This window comes from Anabrus simplex, chromosome 12 (genome assembly GCF_040414725.1).
Source record: "Anabrus simplex isolate iqAnaSimp1 chromosome 12, ASM4041472v1, whole genome shotgun sequence".
Lineage (NCBI taxonomy): Eukaryota > Metazoa > Arthropoda > Insecta > Orthoptera > Tettigoniidae > Anabrus > Anabrus simplex.
In genome coordinates, this window is record NC_090276.1 from 97,218,135 (window position 1) to 97,245,563 (window position 27,429).

General features: G+C 40.0%; 1 protein-coding gene across 3 annotated transcripts in view; it reads right to left on the bottom strand.

Moving 5' to 3' along the window:
* The window catches only part of Sfxn2 (sideroflexin 2), a 123,281-nt gene extending 107,866 nt beyond the window's left edge, over positions 1 to 15,415 (bottom strand). For 2 of the 3 annotated variants that reach the window (XM_067156341.2, XM_067156343.2), the window contains exon 1: positions 15,306 to 15,364. The gene's annotated coding sequence lies outside the window, so the exon portion shown is untranslated. Of the gene's footprint in view, positions 1 to 15,305 lie in introns of all 3 variants that reach the window. The other variant, XM_067156342.2, reaches the window with a different exon arrangement.
* Between the last annotated feature and the right edge of the window lie 12,014 nt (positions 15,416 to 27,429).

Sequence of the window (27,429 nt, forward strand, 5' to 3'; positions counted from 1 at the left end):
TTCTAGATGTAATTTATTTATCCATTTCCGTATATACATTTCCATTGATATTTGAATTTAGCACGAATTCTCAGGTCAAACCACTAGGAGCGCCACTTGCAACATGTCTCCCATTTTAACAAGGTTAAATCCGGAAGTCTCTACTGTATTTGTTTCAATTTTGAACAACAGGAAAACAACACTGCATCTATCTCGTTATTTCCATGACACTTGATTTACATTTCGATAATAATCGATACAGATCTTATTCCCCTTGCTATTCCCATTGTAAATATCGATTAAAGTCAGCAAGCAGCAATCGATCGGCTACTTTTCTTCATCGATCGGAACGGTCGAAAGATTTATGCATCATATTTTGAGTAAATATGTTGTTTTCGCCAGTAAAATAACATATTCATACTAATTTAGCATTTTGGGTCACAATTTGCACTTTGTCGCACTTTTATTTATGCATAAAAATGATTTTATTCCACATTAGAATTACCGTAGGCTTGGGATTCAGTACAGGATTCAAAAATTTGCATTTATTGCAAATGCGATTTTTTTCAGGTCCCTAGATAGGACACATCTTACGACACCCAGGTCTTGTCAGTTGCTTTTTGAGGGAAGTGTAGGGGGTAAGAACGGTAGGGGTACACCAAGATACGAATATGACAAGCAGATTAAAACAAATGTAGGATGCAGCAGTTATGTAGAAATATAGAAATGAAAAGGTTAGCGCATGATAGGGTGGCATGGAGGTCTGCATCAAACCATTCTATGGACTGATGACTCAAAAAACAACAGCAACAACAACAACAACCTAAAAAGCTGGCTAAACATGGCTTGAAAGTAGTAATAATATGTGATGTAGCTATTATATGTTTAATGGGATCCTGTATGTTGGGAAAATGAATTGTTTTGGTATGCTACAAGCTGAGTAACTCACAAAGGACTCAGAAAACCTATCCATGGATCAAACAAGAATGTGACCATGGATAATTGGTTCACAAGTGCTTGCTTAGCTGATGAACTGTTAAAACCACCATTCAATCCGACAGTTGTGGGAACACTTCGAACTAAAAAGCGTGAGATTCCTCCGGAGATGCTTACTTCTAAACGCAGGCTGATAGGGACATCAATGTTCTGCTTTGATGGTGCCAAAACTCTTCTCTCATATAAATGTAAACGGAACAACGTGCCATGCTTTTGTCAACAACCCACAAAAACATGGACTTTGATTCGACTTGTAAGAAACCCAAAATGGTACTGATGTATAATGACACAAAGGGTGCAGTTGACACATATCCTGCAGTAGAAAGTGGCCCTTGTGTCTATTCTATGGAATGTAATACATACATCATTTACTGCATAAATAAATTCACAAAAAATGAAAATCCCTGTCAAGTAAAGAGTTTATAAAGTCCCTGAGCCATGATTTGACTGTACTACAAATGGGAAAACAGTCTGAACACTCCAGGCCTCCAACATACTCTCCGGCTGATGATCTGTGAAATTCTGGGAATCGCCGCTCAGCAACAAGAAGAGCCAGAACATGCACAAGGAAGGAAAATATGCTCATTTTGTCCTTCGAGCAAAAGGAGGATGACTACAACATTTTACAACTACTGTTCAAGAGCATCGTGCCAAGTGTTGTCTGGATTGTGACAATGCTACCTAACTTTTGTCATCAATGATTCAATTATGCATGATTGTTCATTTTTATTTCAAGTCAATGCAGAAAACTTCAATAATGTGTCTCATTTACAATAAAACTTTTGAGTCTAAAATTTACAAAGGTTTAGTAACGTCATACTTTTCCCCATAATCTATCCAGTTTCATGTCCATATTGATTTTTGATATTCACAGATATGAAGTTTTGAAGCTTCAACCTAATCAATACTTTACAGTACTGGTTTCGACCTTGTGAAGGTCATCTTCAGCTGACTAACATAACATGTAATTAAAACATCACTGAACAAGAATACATCGTCCTAGCTTAAGCAATTGTCTACGTTAAATGATATGAAAATTAAAACATGTACATGGATGCTAAATCTATATATATAGAATAAGAGTTTTGTCTGTACATTGCTCAGAATTTGAAAAGAATGGCTTTTTGTATCGGTCATGTCCACAGTAACAAGGAAATGCACCTTTTTCTTTTCCATAATTTCAGTCTGTCTGTATGTATGTACACGCATCATGAGAAAAGGACTCAAGAGAATTTAATGAAACTCGGTATGTAAAGTCGGGGGATAAGTCTCTACAATATAGTCTATAACTCATTTTATTTATGCTGAATGAAATGGTAGTTTAGGGGAAGGACTACAATTTAATTCTCAAATATTTATATTATTAGTGGTCCTATCGATAAATAATAATAATGAAGAATTAAATATCCAATCATTGCTGGTACAAACAGGTGGGAACAATGGCAAGAGGGTACTCAGAATGAGGAGATAAAGGCTAATTTAGGAATGAACTCGATGGATGAAGATGTACACGTAAACCAGCTTCGGTGGTGGGGTCATGTGAGGCGAATGGAGGAGGATAGGTTACCTAGGAGAATAATGGACTCCGCTATGGAGGGTAAAAGGAGTGAGACCAAGATGACGATGGTTAGACTCAGTTTCTAATTATTTAAAGATTAGAGGTATAGAACTAAATGAGGCCACAATACTAGTTGCAAATCGAGGATTGTGGCGACGTTTAGTAAATTCACAGAGGCTTGCAGACTGAACGCTGAAAGGCATAACAGTCTATAATGATTATGTATGTATATATATATATATATATATGTATCATTTATGTAACATTTTTACTGTACCGGCTATAACACAGATATTCATGAATTTGTATTTTTGTTGCTAAGTCCATATCAACACCGAGCCACAAGAAAATGGGTTAACAGAATTTAATGAAAATTGGTATATAGAGTCGGGGAATAAGAATCTACAGTCTAAGCTATAAACAATTTTATTCACCCTGGATGAAATTTGACAAGCCGTGACCTTTCCATTTCACTACGGACACGACTACTCCGGTGCTACGTTTTCAGCATTCTGTTATACGGCGTTGAGGCATGGACATTAACTGAGACCATGTGCAAGAGATTGCAAGCATTTGAAATGTGGACGTACCGAAGGATGCTGAAGATACCTTGGACAGCTAAAATGACCAATATAGACGTTTTGCACCGTATGAACAAAGAACCAGAAATTCTCACTACCATCAAGAGAAGGAAACTAGAATACTTTGGTCATATGATGCGGAACTCTAAATACCACCTTCTGCAAGTAATACTCCAAGGGAAAATTAATGGAAAACATAGTCCGGGGAGAAGTCGGACATCATGGCTCGGCAACTTGAGCCAGTGGTTTGGGGTGACGAAGCTTACTCTGTTCAGAACAGCTATGAACAAACAACAGATCATGCTACTGATCGCTAACGTTCTGCGAGGACATGGCACATGAAGAAGAAGAAGCCTAAAATTTAATTTTGAAATACCTATGCTATTGGTCCTATCAAAAAGTACTACATAACAAAAGTTATAGAGAATACAATTTCCAATCATTTATGTTTTATTCAGTTTTACCGTACCGACTATGATAAGAGTGGTATTTCAGAGTCGGAAGGAAACTAAAATAACGTGAAGGCCTACAATATCGAAAGCGCATAACACTGATCAACAATGACATTATACTGACCATTGTTTGTTGAGATGTTCTTTGTCTATTATGCTGCCCCTCAGTTCCGATAGATGGGATTACTGCTGCGTACTGAGTATAACAGCCTGACTGAATATTGGCGCGAAATAGCTGGGGAGTTAAAAAAATTTCTTCTTTAGCGTGCCATTCCTCTGATTCATAGATTTTTTGATACTGCCAGTACGTAACACACTGGTTCATCATAGTACCTCAGCTATTTGATCCCTATTCTGACGTGCTGTTTTGAATGAGCAGTGTGCACATTTAAGGCAGAGACTCACTTAGTTGCAGTAGCTGTATCACCTGCTCTAGAATTACAATTTCAGACTTTTCCGTTATTATGGCACCACAATTCAGTAAGGCTGATTCTCCACGAGCAGGTAAAACGCCGCTGTTCGCCCGCTACAAACCCGCTTGTGGAACAGAACTATGGGGTATTTGTAGAGCTGTCTACACGGGCGGTTTGCACGCCGCGGGTGGACGCGTCCATGAGCGGGCAGGCGGGTCTAACGCCAGCAGAGGCGTCATTCCCGCTAGCGGTAGAACAGCGAGTCATACTCCACGTGGTGGCAGTGAGCAGTTCACCCGCCTCTGTCGCACGATAGGAACTGCCTGAAGTGTAGTATATTCTTTGCTAGCTGATGTACCCGTGCTTCACTACGGAATTCTACATTGTATACAGAATTCTAGGTTAGATAGTGTACACGTTGTGAGCAAGATTGTATTAAATTCCAAAGATCAACATTGCCCTAGAAACGCGATGGGGAAGTCACCAAACGTCTTTTTTTCATATGAAGACTGGGTTAGGGAATATTCGTTGTAACGGTAGGCCCGCTTGGCTACCATCAGTCACAATCAACAGGGGAACATTATAATGGCAGACACTCAATCTCCACCAGCCTTTTTACATCCTCAGAAAGACCATTTTCCCAACTGAAATGAACATAGGTCATTACAATGGGTCAGTAGGAATGGCACGATTAAAATCAATGTTGTCATGTAAAATACTCGATCAAATGAAAAACCACACATTTTCTCGATTTTAACGAACAGTACTACGCTTCCGATCTAACAATCCAAATTTTCAGAGCTGGAGTGACCAAGCCGCAGACAGCCGTGATCCGTGAACACTCTTCGTCCTTTTTCGGCGGAGGGGTGGAATAGTGGAGAGTCCCAGGGCAAAAACTACCTCATTTTACTACTCTGTTTCCTAGAAATACACGATGAATCGGAAAATCTCAATTCACTACACTGGCGGGGGAAGAAACTATCTGACTTGGAAGCAAATTCTTCTTCAAAGCCAGAGGAGAAAGCCCCTCTTCACTGATAATTTGGAATAAAATGAATATAGATTTAATAAAAGTGAAGCGAAAGAAGCTTTTCTTAAGAAACGGCTCTTTTCAGGGTTGAATTTTGAGTTAATTTAGTGAATTGTGGTGCTATAATTTGGAGTAGACCTAAATTGTAATTCTAGACCAGGTCATACTACTACTGCTACTAGTCCGACTCGTTGGCTGAATGGTTAGCGTACTGGCCTTCGGTTCAGAGGGTCTGCACTCGGCTAGAAATAGCCACACGAAATTATTATTACTACTACTACTACTAAGTGAGCCTCTGCCTTAAATGTGCACATTGCTCATTCAAAACAGCGCGTCAGAGTAGGGATCGAATGGCTGGAATACTATGATGAACCAGTGTGTTACATATGTTTGAACCAGAGGAATGGAATGCTAAAGAAGAAAGTTTTCTAACTCCCCAGCTATTTCCCGCCAATATTCAGTCAGGCTGTTATACTCTGTACGCAGCAGTTATACTCTGTACGCAGCAGTAATCCCATCTATCGGAGTTGAGTGGCAGCATAAGAGAAGAAGAACATCACAACAAACTATGGTCAATATGTTATTGTTGATGAATGTTATGCACTTTCGATATCGAAGGCCTCACATTCAGTTTTCTAAATACCACTCTTGTCATAGTCGGTGCGATAAAACTGAATAAAACATAGAGGTAAGGGTGTATTCTGCCAGAAGGCAGGTCCGAACCTCCGCAGAGGTGTGCCTAAGCCGGAGTTTACGCGCGGTAGGTGGCCAGTTCCTTTCCGCTCCTCCATTCCCTTACCCCCGACCAACAGCGCGTGGCAACCCATCCAAATCTTGACCACGCCCAATGTTGCTTAAATTCGGAGATCTCACGGGATCCGGTGTTCCCAACACGGCTACGACTGTTGGCAATAAAACATAAATGATCGTAAATTGTATTCTCTCTAACATTTGTTATGCAGTACTTTTCGATAGGACCAATAACTTATTGTAGGTATTTAAAAAAATTAATTTTAGGTGCCTTTCCCTGAACTGCAATTTCATCCAGGGTGAATAAAATTGTTTATAGCTTAGACTGTAGTTTCTTATTCCCCGACTCTATGTATCGATTTTCATTATATTCTGTTAACCCATTTTCTCCTGGTTCGGCGTTGATATGGACTTAGCAACAAAAATACAAATTCATGAATGTCTCCCATATCATAGCCGGTACGGTAAACATGTATGAGACATAAATGATCGGAAATTTAATTCTATATAACTTGAGTTATGTAATATCTATCGATAAGACCACTAATAATATAAATATTTGAGAATTAAATTTCAGGCCTTCCCCTAAACTACCATTTCATTCGTTTAGTAATATGAATCTTAATAAGTTTAAACAGATCATCGAATGAAGCAACTGACATTCTATAATATTGGAAAAATATTTCCAGATAGCTCCTGTGTTCGCAAAACGTTCAATGAAATTGTCCAGTGGTGAGCCGATTCGATAACGCAGGGTGAGTCCACCGTCTTTTCTTACCAGGTTTCTTTTTTAATATTACTATTAACTGTAGTTGAACAGCTCCGACAACACAACCTATTTGTACGACATAAATCATTATAGTATGGCAGGATTATCGCTGGTGGAGAATGGCTGTGCGTGTCGCCGGCGTTTTTGGCGCTGTTTACAGGCGTCAATTCAACCGCTCGTGTAGAATAGGCAAAAAGTTTGAGCGGTCAGGCGGGCGAACTGCGGCGTTTTACCTGCTCGTGGAGAATCAGCCTTCATAACTCAACATTCAACCCTGAAAAATATAGTTTCTTAAGAAAAGCTTCTTCCTCTGCACTTTTAATAAATTCTACATTCATAAAATAATCAGTGACCCTACCGAAAACGAACATAATTTCTCTTTTCACCCTCTCAGTGTAAATGATGTAAAGCGTATTTTGAATTCTGTTAAGTCACAAGCTAAAGGAGCAGATAACATCCCAATAGGCTTTATAAAAAACATTATTGGTGCGGTCCTACCAATTATTACACACATTGTAAACCACTGTCTCACCACAGCGACGTTTCCAACTGCATGGAAGGATGTTCTAGTAACCCCAATATTAAAGCATACCGGTACCGCAGCAAATGCGCCATCTGATTACCAGCCGATTTCGATTCTCCCCCCTCTCTCGAAAGTTCACGAACAGCTAGTAGAATTCTTAACCAGACATTCTCTTTTTGATCCATTGCAATCTGGCTTTAGAAAGGACACAGTACTATGACTGCACTTCTTCGGGTAACAGATGACATAAGACTAGCAATGGACAAACGGCAGGTGACGATACTGACACTCCTTGAATTTAGTAGTGCGTTTGATGCGGTGAATATAGGCATACTATTATCCAAGCTACACTCTCTGCATATCGGCCCGACAGCCCTTAATTATTTTTAAGTCGTACTTTACAAATCGTCGTCAGTGCATAGTGGTAAACAATCCCAATGGGCTGTAAAATCATCCGGTATCCCTCAAGGGTCTGTTTTAGGGCCCTTACTGTTCATCTTGCATATTAATGACATATCTTCCACACTTCAGTATTGCAACTACCACTTATATGCTGATAATTTGCAGATATACAAACACACCACTACAAACAATTTACATGAAACAATTCAGCATATTAATTCGGATATTGAAAGGCTTACCGCCTATGCTAAAAACAACTACTTACTCTTACATCCTCGTAAAACACAAAGTATTATCATAGGAAACTCTAAATTATTACATGTAATAAGCAATGTAAATTCTCCTCCAATCGTAATCAATGACATTGCTGTACCATACCTTAAAAATGTAACTAATCTTGGAATCTCCATCAATGAGAATCTGACCTGGAATGAACACGTAACGAATGTATGTAGAAAGGTTCATGCAGCTCTATGTCCCCTGAAACGTCACAAGAATTCTTTTCCACAAAAACTTAAATTAAAATTAATCCAAGCACTGCTATTCCCAATTTTAGACTACTGTGATACGGTACTAGTCAATCTAAATGCTGAACAAGCTTTGAGACTTCAGCGAGCACAAAACTCATGCATACAATATGCCTTCCAACTGCGACATGACGCTCATGTTACACCATACTTCAAAACATCGGAATGGCTACGCATAAATGAACGAAGGAATTTTCAGTTAATGACACTTGTTTACCAAGTGCTCTCGACGAACACTCCTACTTACCTCTCTTCTAATTATCGTTTCCTTTCCTCATTCCATGAAATTAGTACCCATTCTGGTTCTCTACTTGAAATTCCACTAAGTCGAACGAATTCCTACAATCATTCCTTTTTAGTTACTGCATCGAGACTCTGGAACACACTCCCAATGGACATTCGGCACCTTACTTCGTCTCATAAACTCAAATCTGCCTGCCAAAAGTTTTTCCTGGGAACATAAAACTGAGTTGTGTGAGTCATTGTGTTTATGTTGTGTGAATGGGTTTTCTTCATTATTATTATTATTATTATTGTCACACTAATTTCTGTACTGATATGTAGGTTTACCTTAGTCTTAGATTTATCTGTCCGTAGTATTATTCTTTTTAGAATCTCTATGTCTTACTTTTATGTTTACATATTTAAATTGGGGGACACAAGAGAAACCTCCTAGTAGGGTGTATTTGCATGTGATATTGTTATACATCCGGGTGTCTCCTGGGCAACGGACTAGGACTTTTCCTAGACGGCTGATTCTCTCACTCCAGAAGTACCAAGATCAATTTCAATGGTTAATAAACCCCACAAATGGTCCTTTTCAGGACCAAAGCTGACAGTTGTATCAGTTAACATAGAAGGCATAACATCAAACAAGGAAACCCTGTTACAACTACTTTGCCAAAAACACAGGTGTGACGTTCTCTGTGTTCAAGAAACTCACAGAAGTAGCGACCAAGAATGACCAAGAGTATTAGGAATGCGTTTGCTAACCGAGAGACCACATGAAAACTATGGTAGTGCTGTATTCACAAGGCCAGAGCTGAACGTAATATCTACCTCATCTACAGACAACAATGATATAGAAATCTTAACAGTGGAGCTATCGAACTGTATCATAACATCTGTCTATAAACCACCGAGCGTTCCATTCCACTTTACTGATTCAGCTGTAGGGCTAGAGGAGAAGGTTCGTGTCATCGTGGGAGATTTCAACAGCCATAGCTGCTTATGGGGATATAGAGAAGACAATGAAGACGGCGAAGCTGTGATTACGTGGTCAGAATCTAGTCAACTGTCCTTAATACACGACAGTAAACTTCCTGCTTCTTTCAACAGTCGTCGATGGAGACGTGGATACAACCCAGATCTCATCTTTGTCAGCGATGCTATATCACAGCAGTGTGTGAAATCTGTCTGCGAACCTATACCCAACACACAACATAGACCCATTATGTGCCAAGTTCTCTCAGCAGTTCATCCACAATCTGTGCCATTCAGAAGGCGGTACAACTTTAAGAAAGCTGACTGGTTGAAGTACACAAAGCGCTTAGATGAAATGGTAGCAGACATCGAACCTGTTCCAGAGGTATACGATGTGTTCATCGATGCCGTGCAAGAATGCTCTCGCACATCGATCCCAAGAGGCTGTGGTCTCAGTACATACAGGGTCTAGACGCCAGTACAGTAGATAAATTAAATGAGTACCTACTGCTCTATGAAGAAAATCCCTTCAGTGAGGACACTATTCAGGCTGGTCAACAACTAATCCAGTCCATGGGCGAAATAAAGAGAGAACGTTGGGTTAAGCTGATGGAAGAACTAGATATGGCAAGAAACAGCAGAGAAGCTTGGAAGCTACTTAGACGTCTGAACAATGACCCCACGAAAAGTCCTCTACATAGCAACATTACTTCCAACCAGATAGCTCAAACGCTCCTAATAAATGGCAAAACAGATAAGCGAAAAAGACCACCAAAACTTCAAAGAAATATCGAACAAGAAACATCCAGTCTGTCCAATCCCTTCACTATGAACGAGCTGGAAAACGCCATAAAAATGAGCAAAACTGGCAAGGCAGCTAGTCTAGATGACATGCGTATGGAGCAGATACAGCACTTTGGGAATACTACCAAACAATGGATCCTACAGCTTTTCAATAACTGTCTAGAACGATGTCAAATCCCTAAAATCTGGAGGAAGACTAAGGTGGTTGCAATCCTGAAACCTGGTAAGCAGCCTACGGATCCGAAGAATTTCAGACCAATATCACTCCTGTGCCATCTATATAAAATTTTTGAAAGAATACTTCTGAACCGTATAACACCAGTGGTCGAACCTTTTCTAATCCCAGAGCAGGCTGGATTTAGACCAGGAAGGAACTGCTGTACACAGATCCTTAATCTGACACAGCACACAGAAGATGGATTTCAACGTGGTGATATTACTGGAGTGGCTTTTGTTGATCTCTCTTCAGCATATGATACTGTACAAAACCAGATAGTTCTAAGGAAGTTTTACCATCTTACTATGGATTTCAGGCTCACAACGATTATTGCCACGTTGTTGCAGAACCGACGCTTCTTCGTTGAATTTCAAGGACAGCGAAGTAGATGGAGAATACAGAAGAACGGTCTCCCACAAGGCAGTGTCCTAGCACCAATGCTATTTAACATATATACCAACGACCAACCTCTTCCACCTCACACAAGGAGCTTTCTGTACGCAGATGACCTGGCCCTGGCAACTCAAGAGTAAAAACTTTGAGCAAGTGGAACAAAACCTTACTGCCGCTTTGAAGATGCTCTCAGATTATTATGAGGAAAATCACCTCAACCCAAACCCATCGAAAACCAGTGTGTGCGCCTTTCATTTAAAGAACAAAGAAGCCCTGCAGAAGCTGCGTGTGAATTGGAAAGGAATGGAGCTGGAACATAGCAATACTCCAGTTTACCTTGGTGTTACCCTGGATCGTTCGCTGACCTTCACCACACACTGCACCAAACTCAAGGTAAAAGTTTCATCACGAAACTGCCTATTGCGTAAGGTAACTGGTTCTGGATGGGGTGCCCACCCCCAGACAGTAAGGACAACTGCCCTAGCACTCTGCTACTCTGCTGCTGAATATGCTAGTCCCGTGTGGTATAAATCAGCTCACGCAAAGAAAGTTGACATTGCCTTGAATGAAACCTGCAGGCTAATTACAGGCTTATTTAGTATTATAAACTTCATTTTTTGTCCGTATTGACTCAAGATTTTACAATGCTTAGTAAAGCTAAAGGTTCCACCTATTCAATACGTTATCGTAATGGTCTATTTAGAACATCACATATTTATTTAACTTATTTTATGATAAGTTAAATAAATATGTGATAAGTTAAATAAATATGTGATGTTCTAAATAGACCATTACGATAACGTATTGAATAGGTGGAACCTTTAGCTTTACTAAGCATTGTATAATTACAGGCTGTTTAAAACCAACACCCACACAGAAGTTGTATTCACTTACAGGTATAGCCCCACCTAATATTAGACGTGAGGTGGCCGCTAATATCGAGAGACAAAAGGTTTGCAGCATCTCAGCCCACCCCCTTCATGAACATCAGCCACCTCCAGCTCGACTGAAATCCAGGAAGAGTTTTCTACAGTCTTCTGCTCCACTTGATTCTGACCCAAAAAGGCCAGGGTTAAGCTATGGAAACAAAGGTACCCAGATCATCCAGAACGTGTTGAAATTGAAGAGAAGTTGCCACCTGGTCACGAAGAGGGATGGTGTATATGGAAGTCATTAAACAGACTGCGGACCGGCTTTGCAAGATCTAAGGACAATCTTGTGAAATGGGGCATCGTGCATGGTGGGGACTCATTATGCGAATGTGGAGAGGAACAGACTTCTACGCACCTCTTGCACTGTCGTCTATGTCCAGATTCATGTACAGGGTTGGAATTGGCACTGGCTGGAAACAATGCCATCAATGTAGCCAAATACTGGTCACAACTTGTGTAAATAATGTACATATAGTGTAGATGTTTTCATGTAATACTTCCTTTCTCCTTTTTTTATTTTTTTACAATTAATTTGTTCATATGTCTTTCATTTTGTGTGATTAACATACTTCATATTTTTATTATTTAATTTCTTTGAATTGTATTTGAATTGATTTCTTATATATTGGTACCTCTGACACGAATAAATAATAAATAATATTTAAATTTTATTATTTATAGTGGTTAAGTGTAAGAGAGGGCTGTGAGCCCTAACTTCGCCACAAATGTAAGTCAGGAATAAATAAATAAATAAATAAATAAAAATTTGCCTCCAGTCAGATAGATTTTTCTGCTGCCAGTGTAGTGAACTGAGATTTTCCAACTCATCGGATACTCCTAGGAAACAGATTAGTAAAAAGACGTAGTTTTTGCCCTGAGACTCAACACTATTCAACTCCCCCCCCCCCCCCGCCGAAAAAGACGAAGAGTGTTGACGGATCACTGCTGTCTGCGGCTTGATCATTCCAGCTCTGGAAATTTGGACTGTTAGATCGGCAGCGTAGTCCTGTTCGTTAAAAGTGAGAAAATGTGTGGTTTTTCATTCGATCGAGTATTTCATATGAAAGCATTGCTTTTAATCGCGCCATTCCTACTGACATCATTGTAATGACCATATGTTCATTTCAGTTGGAAAAACGACTTTTTTTTGCTAACTTATTTGTTTTACGTTGCACCGACACAGTTAGGTATTATGGCGACGATGGGATAGGAAAGGTCTAGGAATGGGAAGGAAGCAGCTGTGGCCTTAATTAAGGTACAGCCCCAGCATTTGCCTGGTGTGAAAATGGGAAACCACGGAAAACCATCTTCAGGGCTGCCGACAGTGGGGTTCGAACCCACTATCTCCCGGACACAAGCTCACAGTTGCGCGCCCCTAACCGCACGGCCAAGTCGCCCAGTGGGAAAAACAAATAAGACAATCTTTCTGAGGATGTAAAAGGGCAGGTGAAGAGTGAGCATCTGTCATTATGATGAAAACTCCCCAACCTGATTGTGACTGATGGTACGCAAGTGGGCCTACCATTACAATGAAAATTCCCTAACGCAGTCTTCATATGATAAAAGACGTGCGGTGACTTCGCCGTTGCGTTTCTAGGATAACGTTATGAGCTATGCTATTTAATACAGTCTTGCTCATAACGTGAACACTACCTAATCTAGAATTCTGTGTACAATGTAGAATTCCACAGCGAAGCACTGGTACATCAGCTAGTGTTAAAATAGAAAAATGAAAATCCACAGCCTGTTTCCAGTCATTTGACCGGGTCAGGAATGGAATGAATGAAGCCCCCATCTAGCGGCGAGGATAGGAATTGTGCCGGCTGCCGAAGCCTGTCGCACTCCTCTGGGGCAATGATTAATGAATGACAGATGAAGTGAAATGATATTGGAGAGTGTTGCTGGAATGAAATATGAAAGGGAAAACTGGAGTACCCGGAGAAAAACCTGTCCCGCCTCTGCTTGTCCAGCACAAATCTCACATGGATCGACCGGGATTTGAACCATGGAACCCAGTGGTGAGAGGCCGGCGCACTGCCGCCTGAGCCACGGAGGCTCTAGTATTAAAATAAAATGTTCTTAAATTATAAACGTTCACTATTCTGCATTAAAACTTATAGCTAGATTGATAAAACATTTTGGGGCACAAATGACTTCATACAGCGCATGTGATCAGCCGTGTTTGTCTACTGATGGCATAATGGTGTAAGTTTCTTGAAGTAATGTAAACACTTATGTTGAACTCAAGGTATTTGATGATGTGGAACTTTGTCAATCTATATTTGAATGCTTGCAGTCCATGTTAAAAAAATTATAATTTTATTTTACCATAAAACTTAGTAGAATTGATCCATACTGATTCCGTAGTAGAATAGACAATGATCTATCCACAATTTTACACAAATTCTACTACAATGTAGAATTAAGGAACAAGAGTCGTGAAAGGAGGACTCCCCTTACATTGGGTCTGATATCACAGAGTATCAAAAGCCCAAAACGCCCACGACAGCATTGCATTGAATACGGTACTGTTTGTTGTGATGTGCTTTGTCTCTTCTGCTGCCACTTTCTCCAACAGATGATAGCATGCCATTCCTCTGACTGATACATCTCTGATAACACTGGTTCACTATAGTATCCCAGCTATTCTTAGTTGATCTTTTCTTCCTTCGTAACATTTCTTCAGCAGCCCTGCTGACTTCATTTCTCATGACTAACCACTCTTCCTCTATTGTGTTTCCTTCAGCCTTTTCATTTAGTCCTTGTGCAACATGTTCCTTGAAACAATCCCTCACACTCTTTTCTCTCAACTTGTCTAGATCCCATCTTTTTGTATTCTTACCTTTCTTCAATTTCTTCAGCTTCAGATGGCATTTCATGACCAACAAGTTGTGGTCAGAGTCCACGGCTGCTCCTGGGAAAGTTTTGCAATCCAACACCTAATCATACATCTCACACACTCAAAGGAATAACCTTGCCATGCTGGTTTCTACTAAGGCAGTCAGTAATTCAGAGGGAATGTCATGAAGATGGGATTGTAAAGTATTGAACTGTAGGCCTACTTCTGCAGAACCATGTGAAGCAGTTGAATTCTCAATTATAAGAGAACTTTTTCTGCTGGTTTGCTATTTCCTGTTGTCGACAACCTTGCAGGTCTCCAAGCAAGGTTCCCTTAATCAGGAATAATCGACCAACATTTTCCACAAGTGTCATCTGGTCGTTACAAATGTAGTAGGCCTACATTAGTAAAGTGTCTTCATCCTGAGGTCGTGCAACTATTTTCTGGCACACCCCCAATGAAGGCAAGTTGCGTGTACCATTTCAACCACATACCAGCCTTTCTACCATTCTTAAATTTCTGGCAGTAACGGGAATCGAACCCGGACCTCCGAGGGCAGAGGTGGAAGGCTTACATTACATCTACTCTTACAACATGCATCCCATTTCATCGACCTTCGTCTTGCAATCCTGCCGTACCTAACCATTTCCAAAAGAAACTGATAGTCCGTCCTATGTTGGAGAGTCATTCAGTATGCCGTGTAACAGCATTCTGAATTTTGACACAACGGACAGTACCACGAAAACAAAAACAAAAATTTAAATCGCAGACCTATGGTTATACTTTATCACCTAAGCCGATCTAAAACGTAACTACATCGTGGGCAATTCATATGGAGAACAAAAACAAATAATATTAATTATAATAAATCATTTCTATCGATCGTGGCGAATAAGCAGCACATGATCCTTACATATCAAATTAAATATTTATTTACCGTATCGTGCGTACCCGATCAGCGCAACACACCTACTGTTCCGTGCTCTCGCATCGTGATTCAAGTCAGCAGCAGTGGAACTGTTACCGAATAGCTGCTCTCATTTAAACACAGGATATCAAGAAATGTTAATGATACAGATACTATCATTTATTGTTATTATCATTGTACGCTTTATATCTCTACTTATCATATTATTAGATCTCCAGACTTCAATCATAGTAGATAAGAAGGATTACATCAAGATAACTGTTATGTCACCGTTACTTCATGACAGTTCCTAGCTGTTTATGTGAACTTTAGCGACCATAAAATTGTTAGCGTTATATGTAAACTCTTAAACAGGGATTCATTCATTCATTCATTCATTCATTCATTCATTCATTCGTGCATTCATTTATTTCAATTAATTCCAACGAGCCTGCAGGCTCATACATAGGAATTGTACAGGACATTACATACTGGCGGGCACTTACACATCAGAATATAGTTTGTGTATATAAGATTATTAGTAAATGGTTGAGCATATAAACACATACAATATATAAAATATGTACATCATCAATATGAGGATTACAGAGCATTATTTCTGACTGTATTTACATTTACATAACATGAAAGTTGCAAAGGTACAAGAATAGATTAGAGTATTTTCATTTACATAACATAAGTATTCACGACCTTGAAACCCTTGAAACTCAGTTCGTTTCGAACAGTGGTAGCGTGAGGTTCTAAGTTTTGATTGAGTCGTTAAGTCGTTAAGTGAAATTAGTGTAAGCCTCATTTCAGTACCGTAGTAGGCCTATGGCTCTCTTTGATAATGGGGACGGCGGTACTAACCGCACACCAGACATAGACATTTCCAGTAACGTCGATCATGAAGAAACAGTGCAGTCGGCAATTACTGGTGAAATTATCAACCCAGCTCTCGGTGGTGAACATCATTAATCCAATATTCAACCTGATCAGAACGCTATACAAAATCCGCTTTTCTACTATCCTGGGCATCGAGGTCCGTATGTACTCCATGTGGAGTCAGCAAATGATAAAAATATTGGAAATATACACCCAATGGTGCTTGGTAGGATTTTCCATGATAATCACATTTGCAGGAATAACATCTATCATTAGAAAAAGGAGCTAAGAGAATTCAACTTCTCTTTAGCTCCACTTCCAGTGCCAACAATTATTTTTTACACCCAATTTCGGCAATCACTGCTACAACTCTCTGTGTTGGTTTGAGAGTTTCACATTCAATATTAAGTCTTTCCTTCACTAACTGGGAAGCCCACACACTCAACATTTCGCATGCATCTGTGCTTCGTGATGGAACTGGCAATAGATTAGGAGTCCTCCCATATTCTCAACCATTTGGGAGTAAAATTCTCCTCACCGCACTCTACTGAATGGTTTGTTCTGTCCACGCGAATTTGTCTTGCGAAAATTATTCATCACTAGCTATATTACCCGGCGCTGCCCGGGCATTTTATTGATTGCTTACTTTTAGGGTATTTTATTACCTATTAATTATGTAAGATAGGAAACTTAAAAGGGTCCACCTTTTCAATACAAATAAATGTTATAGTTTATTTACAACATATATTTACACTTGGAACTAGTTTCGACGCTGTTTGGCGTCATCTTCAGCCAAAATGTGGGAAATAGGCTAGCATGTAGACATTTATATTACAAGGTGTTACATTAGTGTGATTAAATGAGAGAACATGAAGACGCGAAGTACAATGTCAGTTTCAAAGTGGTCATGAAGGGTGAGTCAAAATTGTATAAACATGAGATAACATAATCACTTAAACAATAAAATATATAAACATATAAACTGTAACAAAACCATGCAGAAGTACGAGGTGATTGGCATTGGAGATTTAAATTATTTCAGACACTCTTCCATTGAATGTTGCCTGCCGCGAGTGTAGTACAAAACATAGGTTATATTTCAATAAACACAATCTTCTCAAAAATGTACATAACATTATAAAAAATATTTGGGTTGAGGTGAAATTTGGCAGTTAGGGATTGAAATCACTTATTCAATAAGCGCCAATTCAAAAAACAGCTGTAAAGGGTGAGACAAGAATTGCACAAGCGTGAGTTTGGATTCGATAAATGCAAAAAACACATGAGACACACTCGAAAATGTAGGTTAGTAATGGATTTGGCACAAAAGGTCTGCGTTCAATCATTCGTTGAATGGCACCGGTGCGAGTGTAGTTCAAATGTGAGTTAGGATTTAACAGCCTCATAGAATTGCACGTGACATCTGAACTTATGTTACGAGATGGACTTGGCAGTGAAGGTTCGAATTGTAGATATTCAGTAATTTCAATTCAAAACAGTCCATGAAAGGTGAATGCAAAAGCTATAATTCATACAAGGACTCATAACATTTGTATTGAAAAGGTGGACCCTTTTAAGTTTCCTATCTTCCATTCTCAGTTCAATACGGACAAAAATGAAATTCTTTGATTTAAATATTAATTATGTGTGAAGATGAATTTTGTAGATTTCGTTATTGAGCCGTTGACTGATTAAGAATCATTATGTAGTTTAGAAGTCATTGTTCTGTATTTAATTTCAAGATAGATTATTTTACTTCTCGTTAATTAAACTAAACTCGGTAAGTTTGCACATTTTCTTCATCACCACTTTTCGCCATGCCTACGGAGCTGAACTGGTATCTACTTAAACAGCATCCAGAGTGCCACAATACAACTCAGCGACCACGGAAACTACGGATTCGACGCTAATATTGGTCGTTTTCGATTATTCTTGTACGTCATTCTCTCCCCTAGGTTTGCTAGAAGGTGTTTTACTCCTCCAGTACCTTTTCGAGAAAGTAATTGGTACTTGTACGAAGTTTGGTTGAGAACTATTCTGCAAGATACTAGGGCCTACCTAGGTATATACACGTGCATCTACAATTTTGGTAATTTCCTCTTTCACACCTTTTAACTTTATGATTTGCATTACCGTACTTGTTTCAAGTGCTTTTTTTAAGTTTTCAAGTTGTGCCGTTGATTGATTGTTGATGAACTCTTTTGCAAATTTTTAAATTTAGAAATATTGTTATGTTTGTAATTGTACGTTCTAGTTTAAGATCCTTTTGTTTCGCCTTAAAGTATTTCCTTGTGGCAGCCCAGATAGTCTGGGAATCAGTTGATCCTTTCAAACAAATAATAAAAATGAGTTATAACGTAATGCATTTACGCGTTTCATTACAGATTTGATGTACACAATTCCAACTGTCATTGGGACTGTCACCAATCAGGCGATCGACACCTAAAACTGTGTAAAAAAAACTTTAATCTCGGTGAATTTGGACATTTTCTTTATCACCCCTTCTGAATCACCATACCGATGGGTGCTGAAGTTGGACGACATCCGGAGTGCCACTATTAATCTCACTGACCCCAGAAACTATGGATTCGACACTAATATAGGCTGTTTTCGATTATTTTACATGTCACCCCCTCCCCCAGGCGTGTCTTGCCCCTACAGGATCTTTTCTAGATAGTAACTCATATCCGTACCGAGTTTGGTTGGAGTTGTGATGGGGTTTGACCTTCAACTTAAGGGTATTCGGAGTGTCAGTATTTATCTAAGCGATCCCGAATTCTATAGATTCGGCAGTGATATTCGTCGTTTTCGACAATTTTTTAATATCATCCCCTCCGCCAGGGCCGCTTGGTGTGTCTTATCCCACGTAATTTTTCTTCAGATATACTTGAGAGAGAAAAAGAGGATCTCATAAATATTTATAGCGTTGTAGGGGGTTTATATTGAACCCTTTAGGTCCATATTGAGGGATACCTACCTTTCTTACCTATCAGCAAAGTTCATGAGATCTGTCTCGGGTCGTATCGGGTTCTTCGTCACTTGCTGAGGTAAAGGTAGGGTTCAGTAATTCTAATCTATCTACTGGAATGAAAGGTCTGTTTAAAAGATTCCTATTTATTCAGGAAATTTCTGAAGCAATCTGATATGTCAACGGTATCATGGAAGTCAACTGTGTCCACCGGACACCACAATCATTTTAACATAATGGTCAGAACACTGGTGTGAGGCTTTAACGTAACTGCCTGATGGGCATTCTTACTAGAAACCATTGTCTCAATTATTAATTATTTACGAAAGGAAAGTCTGGAAATCCTTAAATTCGGCTTCCATGTGAGACCACATGTACCATCATAGTGATTCGTTATGGTCCAGCCCTCGCAACACGAACTCTGGGTATAATTAAGGCAGTCCAATTGGTGTGTGCCACACAGTGGTTCTACGGCATGGACCCTTAATTGAATCGATGTGACCTGCGTCTATGTCATGGACCGACATCTAATCTTCTAAGTTACTTTAAAGTCATTGTGGATGATGACCGCAAGGAAATGAGGCTACAATGGCATACGGCCCTAATCTAAGTCACTGAGGTTGATGACCCCCTGACCATCCAAGTTTCTAGGCTGAAGGCTAAACACAATTAAGTTACATCGGTTGATGACCAAAGTTTCCACTTTACTATCCCCAGCACATTCACTGCTCAATCAATCAAAGTTCAATAATTACAACAATAGCAATGCTCACAAACTTTGTGGCAGTAAAAAACATTGCCTTCGGATATGTCCCCTTAATCGTTACTTTATTTTTTAATATTCCCCAGAAAACAAACTAAAATTTCCAGAATGCATCTCCAAGTTATTCGCTTGATTATATTTCAAAATGCGGTTTCACTGAATTTAATAATTAAATAATTTTAAATGATTTAACGAAATGTTAAAGAACAACAAATTTTATCTCCGCGGACTCTGGTTTCTTCACAAATTCCTACGCAGCTGTGATGTGAATTCAATCTTGTGATATTTATCTGGCTGGAAAAGAATTGTTACATAATTCATGTCCAGTTATATATCTTGTCTCATGATTTCATGCTTTAAAATCTAATCTAGTCCTAACCGTTATTAACACTTAGATATCCTATGAATCTACGTACAAACCAAACAACTCGCCATATAATTACGATGTCATCTCTCGTCATACCATTATGAATTTTGCACACCCCTCACAGACAAACCGATCATCACAACCATCGCTCTATATTTTGGACAACCCTGAATTTGGTTACTCTGTTCCTTATACGCAAAGTTCGTGATTTCAAATGTTCAATACGTCCCCAATTACAGTATTTCACAATACTCAGATCATTACCGGCTATGAATTTCAACTAAATCCAGCATTTTAACGTTTTCCCCGGCCGAGAATACAGTACAATCTCAATTCCACGCGTGTCCCGTTATATCCCCGCTGTTTTCCCCCTATCAGCTGAGGCCTCTCACCCCCAAGTTCGCTTGTCAGTGATGTGAAACACCCGGTTCGTTCTACCTGACTGACTTCTCAAAATGCTCTCTTTTAACTCTGCCTACATAATTAAACAAATACGATATTCTAACCAACAAAATGCACAGATTAAGCTTCAAGATGCCCACACTAATTATACGCGTCGCGAATTAACACTGCTATGGATTTCTATGTATTTCTTTCCATTTCCAGCATTATAAAATATACCTCGGGCTATCGTGTCCCGGCTTCAATGACAGGACTCTAACCTGATTCGCACATCTCATCTCAACTCATATAAAACATTCCTCGGGCTTCCATGTCCCGGCTTCAATGACAGGTCCAACCTGATTCACAAATCTCATATCAACAAAACTAACCTCTGTTTCCCAGCTCCACAATTATCATCGACAAAGAACTGGAATAAAATCCTCACTAGAAATCTCGGCGTCTAATATCGCACAATGCATTAATCATGAATAACTTCGCATAAAGGATATGGTATTTAATAACTTGAGTTTTACGAGAAAATGACTGAAACATTCTACTAGATCTTTTTATTGTCAGTCAGACACAGTTCAAAATGGGCCTAGAAAAACGTTTCTCTCCGTGACCAAATTCATCACCCTAGGTTCTCACCCGACAGCGCGCTTCCACTCGATTGAAAATGAGTGACCATGGATTATTATTATTAACGCCAAATTGCAGACAGAAAATTTTTACGTCGAATGAACATCTTAATTTGGCATCACAAAATATAGGCAGTACACTTCACACGGATGACGATCTACATTGGACGTGATATCACTTCGAAACCGTATTCAATAACCTTTTACAACATTATACGGCACTCGCAAGACTTCAAAGATTTATCCAAGTGGAAAATAAAACAAATGACTCTTTTAGTCTTACTCTCACATTTACAAAACTTAGGAGGGGTGACCACTGCGTATATTCCCATTCAAATACACTTTTAGAGATCATGAGACAAGATATAAGAGGTAGTAAGATGGAAAGTCACCTACCTCATGTAGTCATAGGGCTCACCTGCGACCCTGGCATTTTATTTAGCCATTTTTACATTCATGGCTTTACAAACCATTATGTTTCTTCAGGTTTCCTGGAATAAAGCATTAAAAAAAAGAAAATACCCTTCACTTGTTTGCTGAGCGCACACGATGGACTATAATTATTTCCGCACACGAATTACTTAATCACATTAGAATTTGTTTAGTACTTTGACCGTCCTATCTGGTACAATTATTTCACTCAAGAAAACTATCTCCTCATGGAGACAAGACCTAGCCACAATGACTAAAATCTGCAGTTGAACTCAGTCTACTTTCGTTAGTTGGATTTCGCAGAGCAGCTCAACAATTTTTCGTCCGCTTTGTATCACAAATGCCGGAGAAGGAGACTTCGTCATGGCGTCCCTTCATATTTATAGCAGTTACCCCCTCTCTTTGGATATCTCCCTTTGCCGCCAAGAAAATTTCTATAAATTTTCTGACTTACCTAAACTGTAATTTCAAGAGTTTTGAAAGTGACTACATGCTTGCTACATTTCTGGCGGTAGTATTCATGGACATTTAATATTTTTACGGGTTCGATTTGTGAGATGATTGACCCCCTTTGATAGGCACTATATTTTTTGACTTGGCTTGGTTCACGCCATGTACACGCGCTTTGAAATAGTTCACAAAAATGACTTGAGATTCTTCCGCCGTTGACACGTGTGGCTAACGTCACGTACCCCAGAGCGTGGGACCGAAGGTAATCACCCCCTCGTCACGTGTCAAATCCATGCTATCAAGAATCCAACTTTTAATTTCAGTGTTAATTTATGCATAAAGTTCTTAGGGCACAAAGGTCTTGGGTTCAATATCTACATATATATTAAATATAAATGTATATATTAATACATGTTTATATAATACATACGGTACTTAAGATATAGGGATAAGTATATAATAACCTATATTCATTATCTATTTAGTTTTTAATAATACATTAAAGTATTTCTTATGATATATACATTAAATATACCTATTTAAGTATATATTTCAAGAATTAAATATATAAAAAGTCACGTGTGCACTACTTTTTGTTGAGAGCTAAGCTGGAATATAACACATACATCCATAGTCTCGGTCACTTTGCACATTCTTTTTCTCAACCCTTCCCAACCTCCATTCCGACTGAGCCTGAACTATGACTTAAACGGCATCCAAAGTGTCACGGTGTTGGAGGGGTCCTGGGCACACAGTCATTTTTAGTTTGTTTGTTTGTTTGAAAGCTATGCTGGAATACACATTCACCCATAATCCTGGTTATTTTGGACATTTTCTTTTTAACCTCTTCTCACCCTTGTGCAGATGCGAGTTAACTTGGACTTAAACGACGCCCGGAGTGTCACTATTCATCTCAGCGACGCCGAAAACTATGGATTCTCTTTTGATATTGGTCGTTTTATACACTGACTGACAGAGCAAATGCAACACCAAGAAGGAGTGGTCAGAACTTTATGCCAATTGCAGGGTAGACTGACGTCACTGAGGTATGCTCATAATGTGAAATGCGCCGCTGTGCTGCGCACGTAGCGAACGATAAATGGGACACGGCGTTGGCGAATGGCCCACTTCGTACCGTGATTTCTCAGCCGACAGTCATTGTAGAACATGTTGTCGTGTGCCACAGGACACGTGTATAGCTAAGAATGCCAGGCCGCCGTCAACGGAGGCATTTCCAGCAGACAGACGACTTTACGAGGGGTATGGTGATCGGGCTGAGAAGGGCAGGTTGGTCGCTTCGTCAAATCGCAGCCGATACCCATAGGGATGTGTCCACGGTGCAGCGCCTGTGGCGAAGATGGTTGGCGCAGGGACATATGGCACGTGCGAGGGGTCCAGGCGCAGCCCGAGTGACGTCAGCACGCGAGGATCGGCGCATCCGCCGCCAAGCGGTGGCAGCCCCGCACGCCACGTCAACCGCCATTCTTCAGCATGTGCAAGACACCCTGGCTGTTCCAATATCGACCAGAACAATTTCCCGTCGATTGGTTGAAGGAGGCCTGCACTCCCGTCGTCCGCTCAGAAGACTACCATTGACTCCACAGCATAGACGTGCACGCCTGGCATGGTGCCGGGCTAGAGCGACTTGGATGAGGGAATGGCGGAACGTCGTGTTCTCCGATGAGTCACGCTTCTGTTCTGTCAGTGATAGTCACCGCAGACGCGCGTGGCGTCGGCGTGGAGAAAGGTCAAATCCGGCAGTAACTGTGGAGCGTCCTACCGCTAGACAACGCGGCATCATGGTATGGGGCGCTATTGTGTATGATTCCACGTCACCTCTAGTGCATATTCAAGGTACGTTAAATGCCCACCGCTACGTGCAGCATGTGCTGCGGCCGGTGGCACTCCCGTACCTTCAGGGGCTGCCCAATGCTCTGTTTCAGCAGGATAATGCCCGCCCACACACTGCTCGCATCTCCCGACAGGCTCTACGAGGTGTACAGATGCTTCCGTGGCCAGCGTACTCTCCGGATCTCTCACCAATCGAACACGTGTGGGATCTCATTGGACGCCGTTTGCAAACTCTGCCCCAGCCTCGTACGGACGACCAACTGTGGCAAATGGTTGACAGAGAATGGAGAACCATCCCTCAGGACACCATCCGCACTCTTATTGACTCTGTACCTCGACGTGTTTCTGCGTGCATCGCCGCTCGCGGTGGTCCTACATCCTACTGAGTCGATGCCGTGCGCATTGTGTAACCTGCATATCGGTTTGAAATAAACATCAATTATTCTTCCGTGCCGACTCTGTTTTTTCCCCAACTTTCATCCCTTTCGAACCACTCCTCCTTGGTGTTGCATTGTCACTGTCAGTCAGTGTATTATTTTTTCATTTCATCCCATTTGCACTCCCGCTCAGAGGGGTGAACAAACATAAATTCATAAAGTGGGTTATTTTGGACTTTTTCAGCCCTTCTCACCCCTCATGCCGTTGGGAACTGAACTAGGACTTAAACGACATGCGGAGTGTCACTGTTCATCGCAGTGACTCCGAAACCTATTGTTTCGAACTATTTTCGATTATTTTTATATACGCTGCCCCCCTCCCAACCAAAACGCCTAGGGGTAGCTTACCACACCGTGCCTTTTCCGAGACAAGTCATATGTGTAGCAGAATTTCTCCTAGCCTACATTTATGCACGTGCCTACTTCGAACTCCAGGTCTGTATTCTACTGCGGAATCTTTAAACTGACGTTGCCATAGTTACGGTTGGTCATTTCTTCATCTATTTCCTACAGCGGGGAAGTGTGATCCCAATATCTCACTGATCTCTATACATGGATGGCTGGTAGCTTGGGTAGCAGTAAGCCGAATCGGAGATCACTGGCGTAGTAAGATGGCAGCGAGCGCACGGTGCAGTACTCCACGAGGAGCGCTCTGATTTGTTTATGCTTAGTTCAGTGACGCCAGGCCTCCTGATTGTAGTTCCACGGGTGTTCTGTGCTGTGTTATTGCAATACCCCACACATTTACAAAGGAATTAAGATGAAGTACATCAATGAAAAATCACTAGGTTAGATATTTCACTCGCTGAATTGAAAGTACATGTTACATTTGCATGTTAGTAAAATACAAACAAACAAGGGAGCCACGCTTGTACTACTACGATTAACACAAATACGAATTCCTAAATGTAAATAATACAAATACATAATATATTTAAACTATCAAAGTATACATGTGTGGCAGATATAAATTGAGTTCTATTTGGAAGAGCTACAACATTCTCTCCGTCAGTTCAAATTACAGTATTTCCTAACATAAGGTAATTGTATTGATTGCGTAGTAAACAAGTGACTGTCAGCATGCCGAAGTGTGCTTCTACGGCAAATACTCCGCAAAACATTTGAATATCCAAATAAAAACACACAGTAAACTATCATTATGCCGTTACAGGAGACGTAGGTGTGGTTCTTGGCTTTTAAATGTCCTGTAGGCTCATATTAAATGGCTTCTACAAGCTTTGATCAAGCCGGAATTACTAAAATAAAAACATTTTCTGAAAGAGGGAGACTATGGCTAGTTTTGTATGAATAAATAGAAAAACCGAGTTTTTGGCTCAAAATGCGAAAAATTCAGTCGTACCTCTCCTTAAGAATGCATAATTTCGTGGCATACATGTATAAAATTTACAGCAATGTTTCCATAAACTGGTTATCACTCGTATTGTATTACTAATCGCTAACTGCATGTATTCAGCACCTAAGTTAATGTTTGTCGGCCGTTATTATACACTCATTTTTATTGCTATCCCGGAGATTTACTGACCTCGGAATGACGTGCCGGTGTTCCCAATGTCCTTATGCTTTGAGTGAACATGTCCCTATATTTTTAATTTTTCCAATGCGCCATTAATTGCGATTTAAAACTGACTATATTATCATTGCCTCCCCATAAGGAGAGCTCTAGGATGGGTACATCAACATGGCGGACCACGCGCTCAACTTGGCGTAGTTTCTCCTGCAGCGGAGAGCTGCCATCAGCGAACCATGTATAGAGATCAGTGCAATACCTCCAAAACGATTGGTTTTAGGCCCTTACAACATGGTTTTGGGGGCCCGCAGGGCCTTACCGAGTTTTGTTCTACGCATCGTGAGGTTCAAAATGAGCTTTGTCTCGTCCTTGTACGGAAAATTTTGCCTATATTGGCCTATGTTAATGTGCCAAAGGGCTTAAATCTAGGGAATGGAGTGAGCTGTTAAAATTTCTTGTAGATGAAGTTACCCACGAGGTCCTAAAAGTTAAGTATACAAAAATTGGTTCAGATTTGTGGAACGGTATTGATTTGTATAAGGTACAAACGAGACAGACAGACATTCTGCTTTATACATTATAATAATATATATATATATAAATATGTACTGGTGATATAGATAGATAGATAGATAGATAGATAGATAGATAGATAGATAGATAGATAGATAGATAGATAGATAGATAGATAGATAGATAGATAGATAGATAGATAGATAGATAGATAGATAAATGTCTTTATTGGCGTAGTTAAGGCCATTAGGCCTTCTCTTACACTAAACCAATTTGTACATAGAATCAAAGTTAACACTACCGTAATTAATACTAAGTATAGCACAGTTAAAGACAATCTAAATATTTTATAACAGAAATAAAATTCCACCCCAGTGAGATAAACATACTTACAACAATAATAATAGGCCTAATAATAATAACAGGAATAATAATCATACTAATACTACTACTAATAATAATAATAGCTAGTAGTAATAATGTACTAACACCATCAGTAAAGGACTAGAAATGCACAGTTCATTCGTATCCTGCTGTACCTCTTAACGCTCTTTTAAATGACCTGGTGGTTGGTATTCCTCTGACGTCATCCGGTAAGCGATTCCATTCTCGGGCAGCAAACACAGAAAATGAGTTATTATATGTTGCAGTTCGATGGTGAGGAATGACGAGCAGGTTTGATGTTTGAGCCCGTGTACCTCTGTTATGCACATTTGAGAAATAATGGAAACGCGAAGAAAGGTAAGTTGGGGAAGATGTAGTAAGGACTCGGTGGAGGAGAGACAGTGTATGATGATTACGACGAACGTGGAGTCGCGACCACTCTAGTTCTAGGAAAGATGATGACACGTGGTCATATTTTCTTAGATTGCATATATACCTCACACATGCGTTTTGAGCGCGTTGTAGCCTTAGGGACAACAGTGGCCTCACATCAA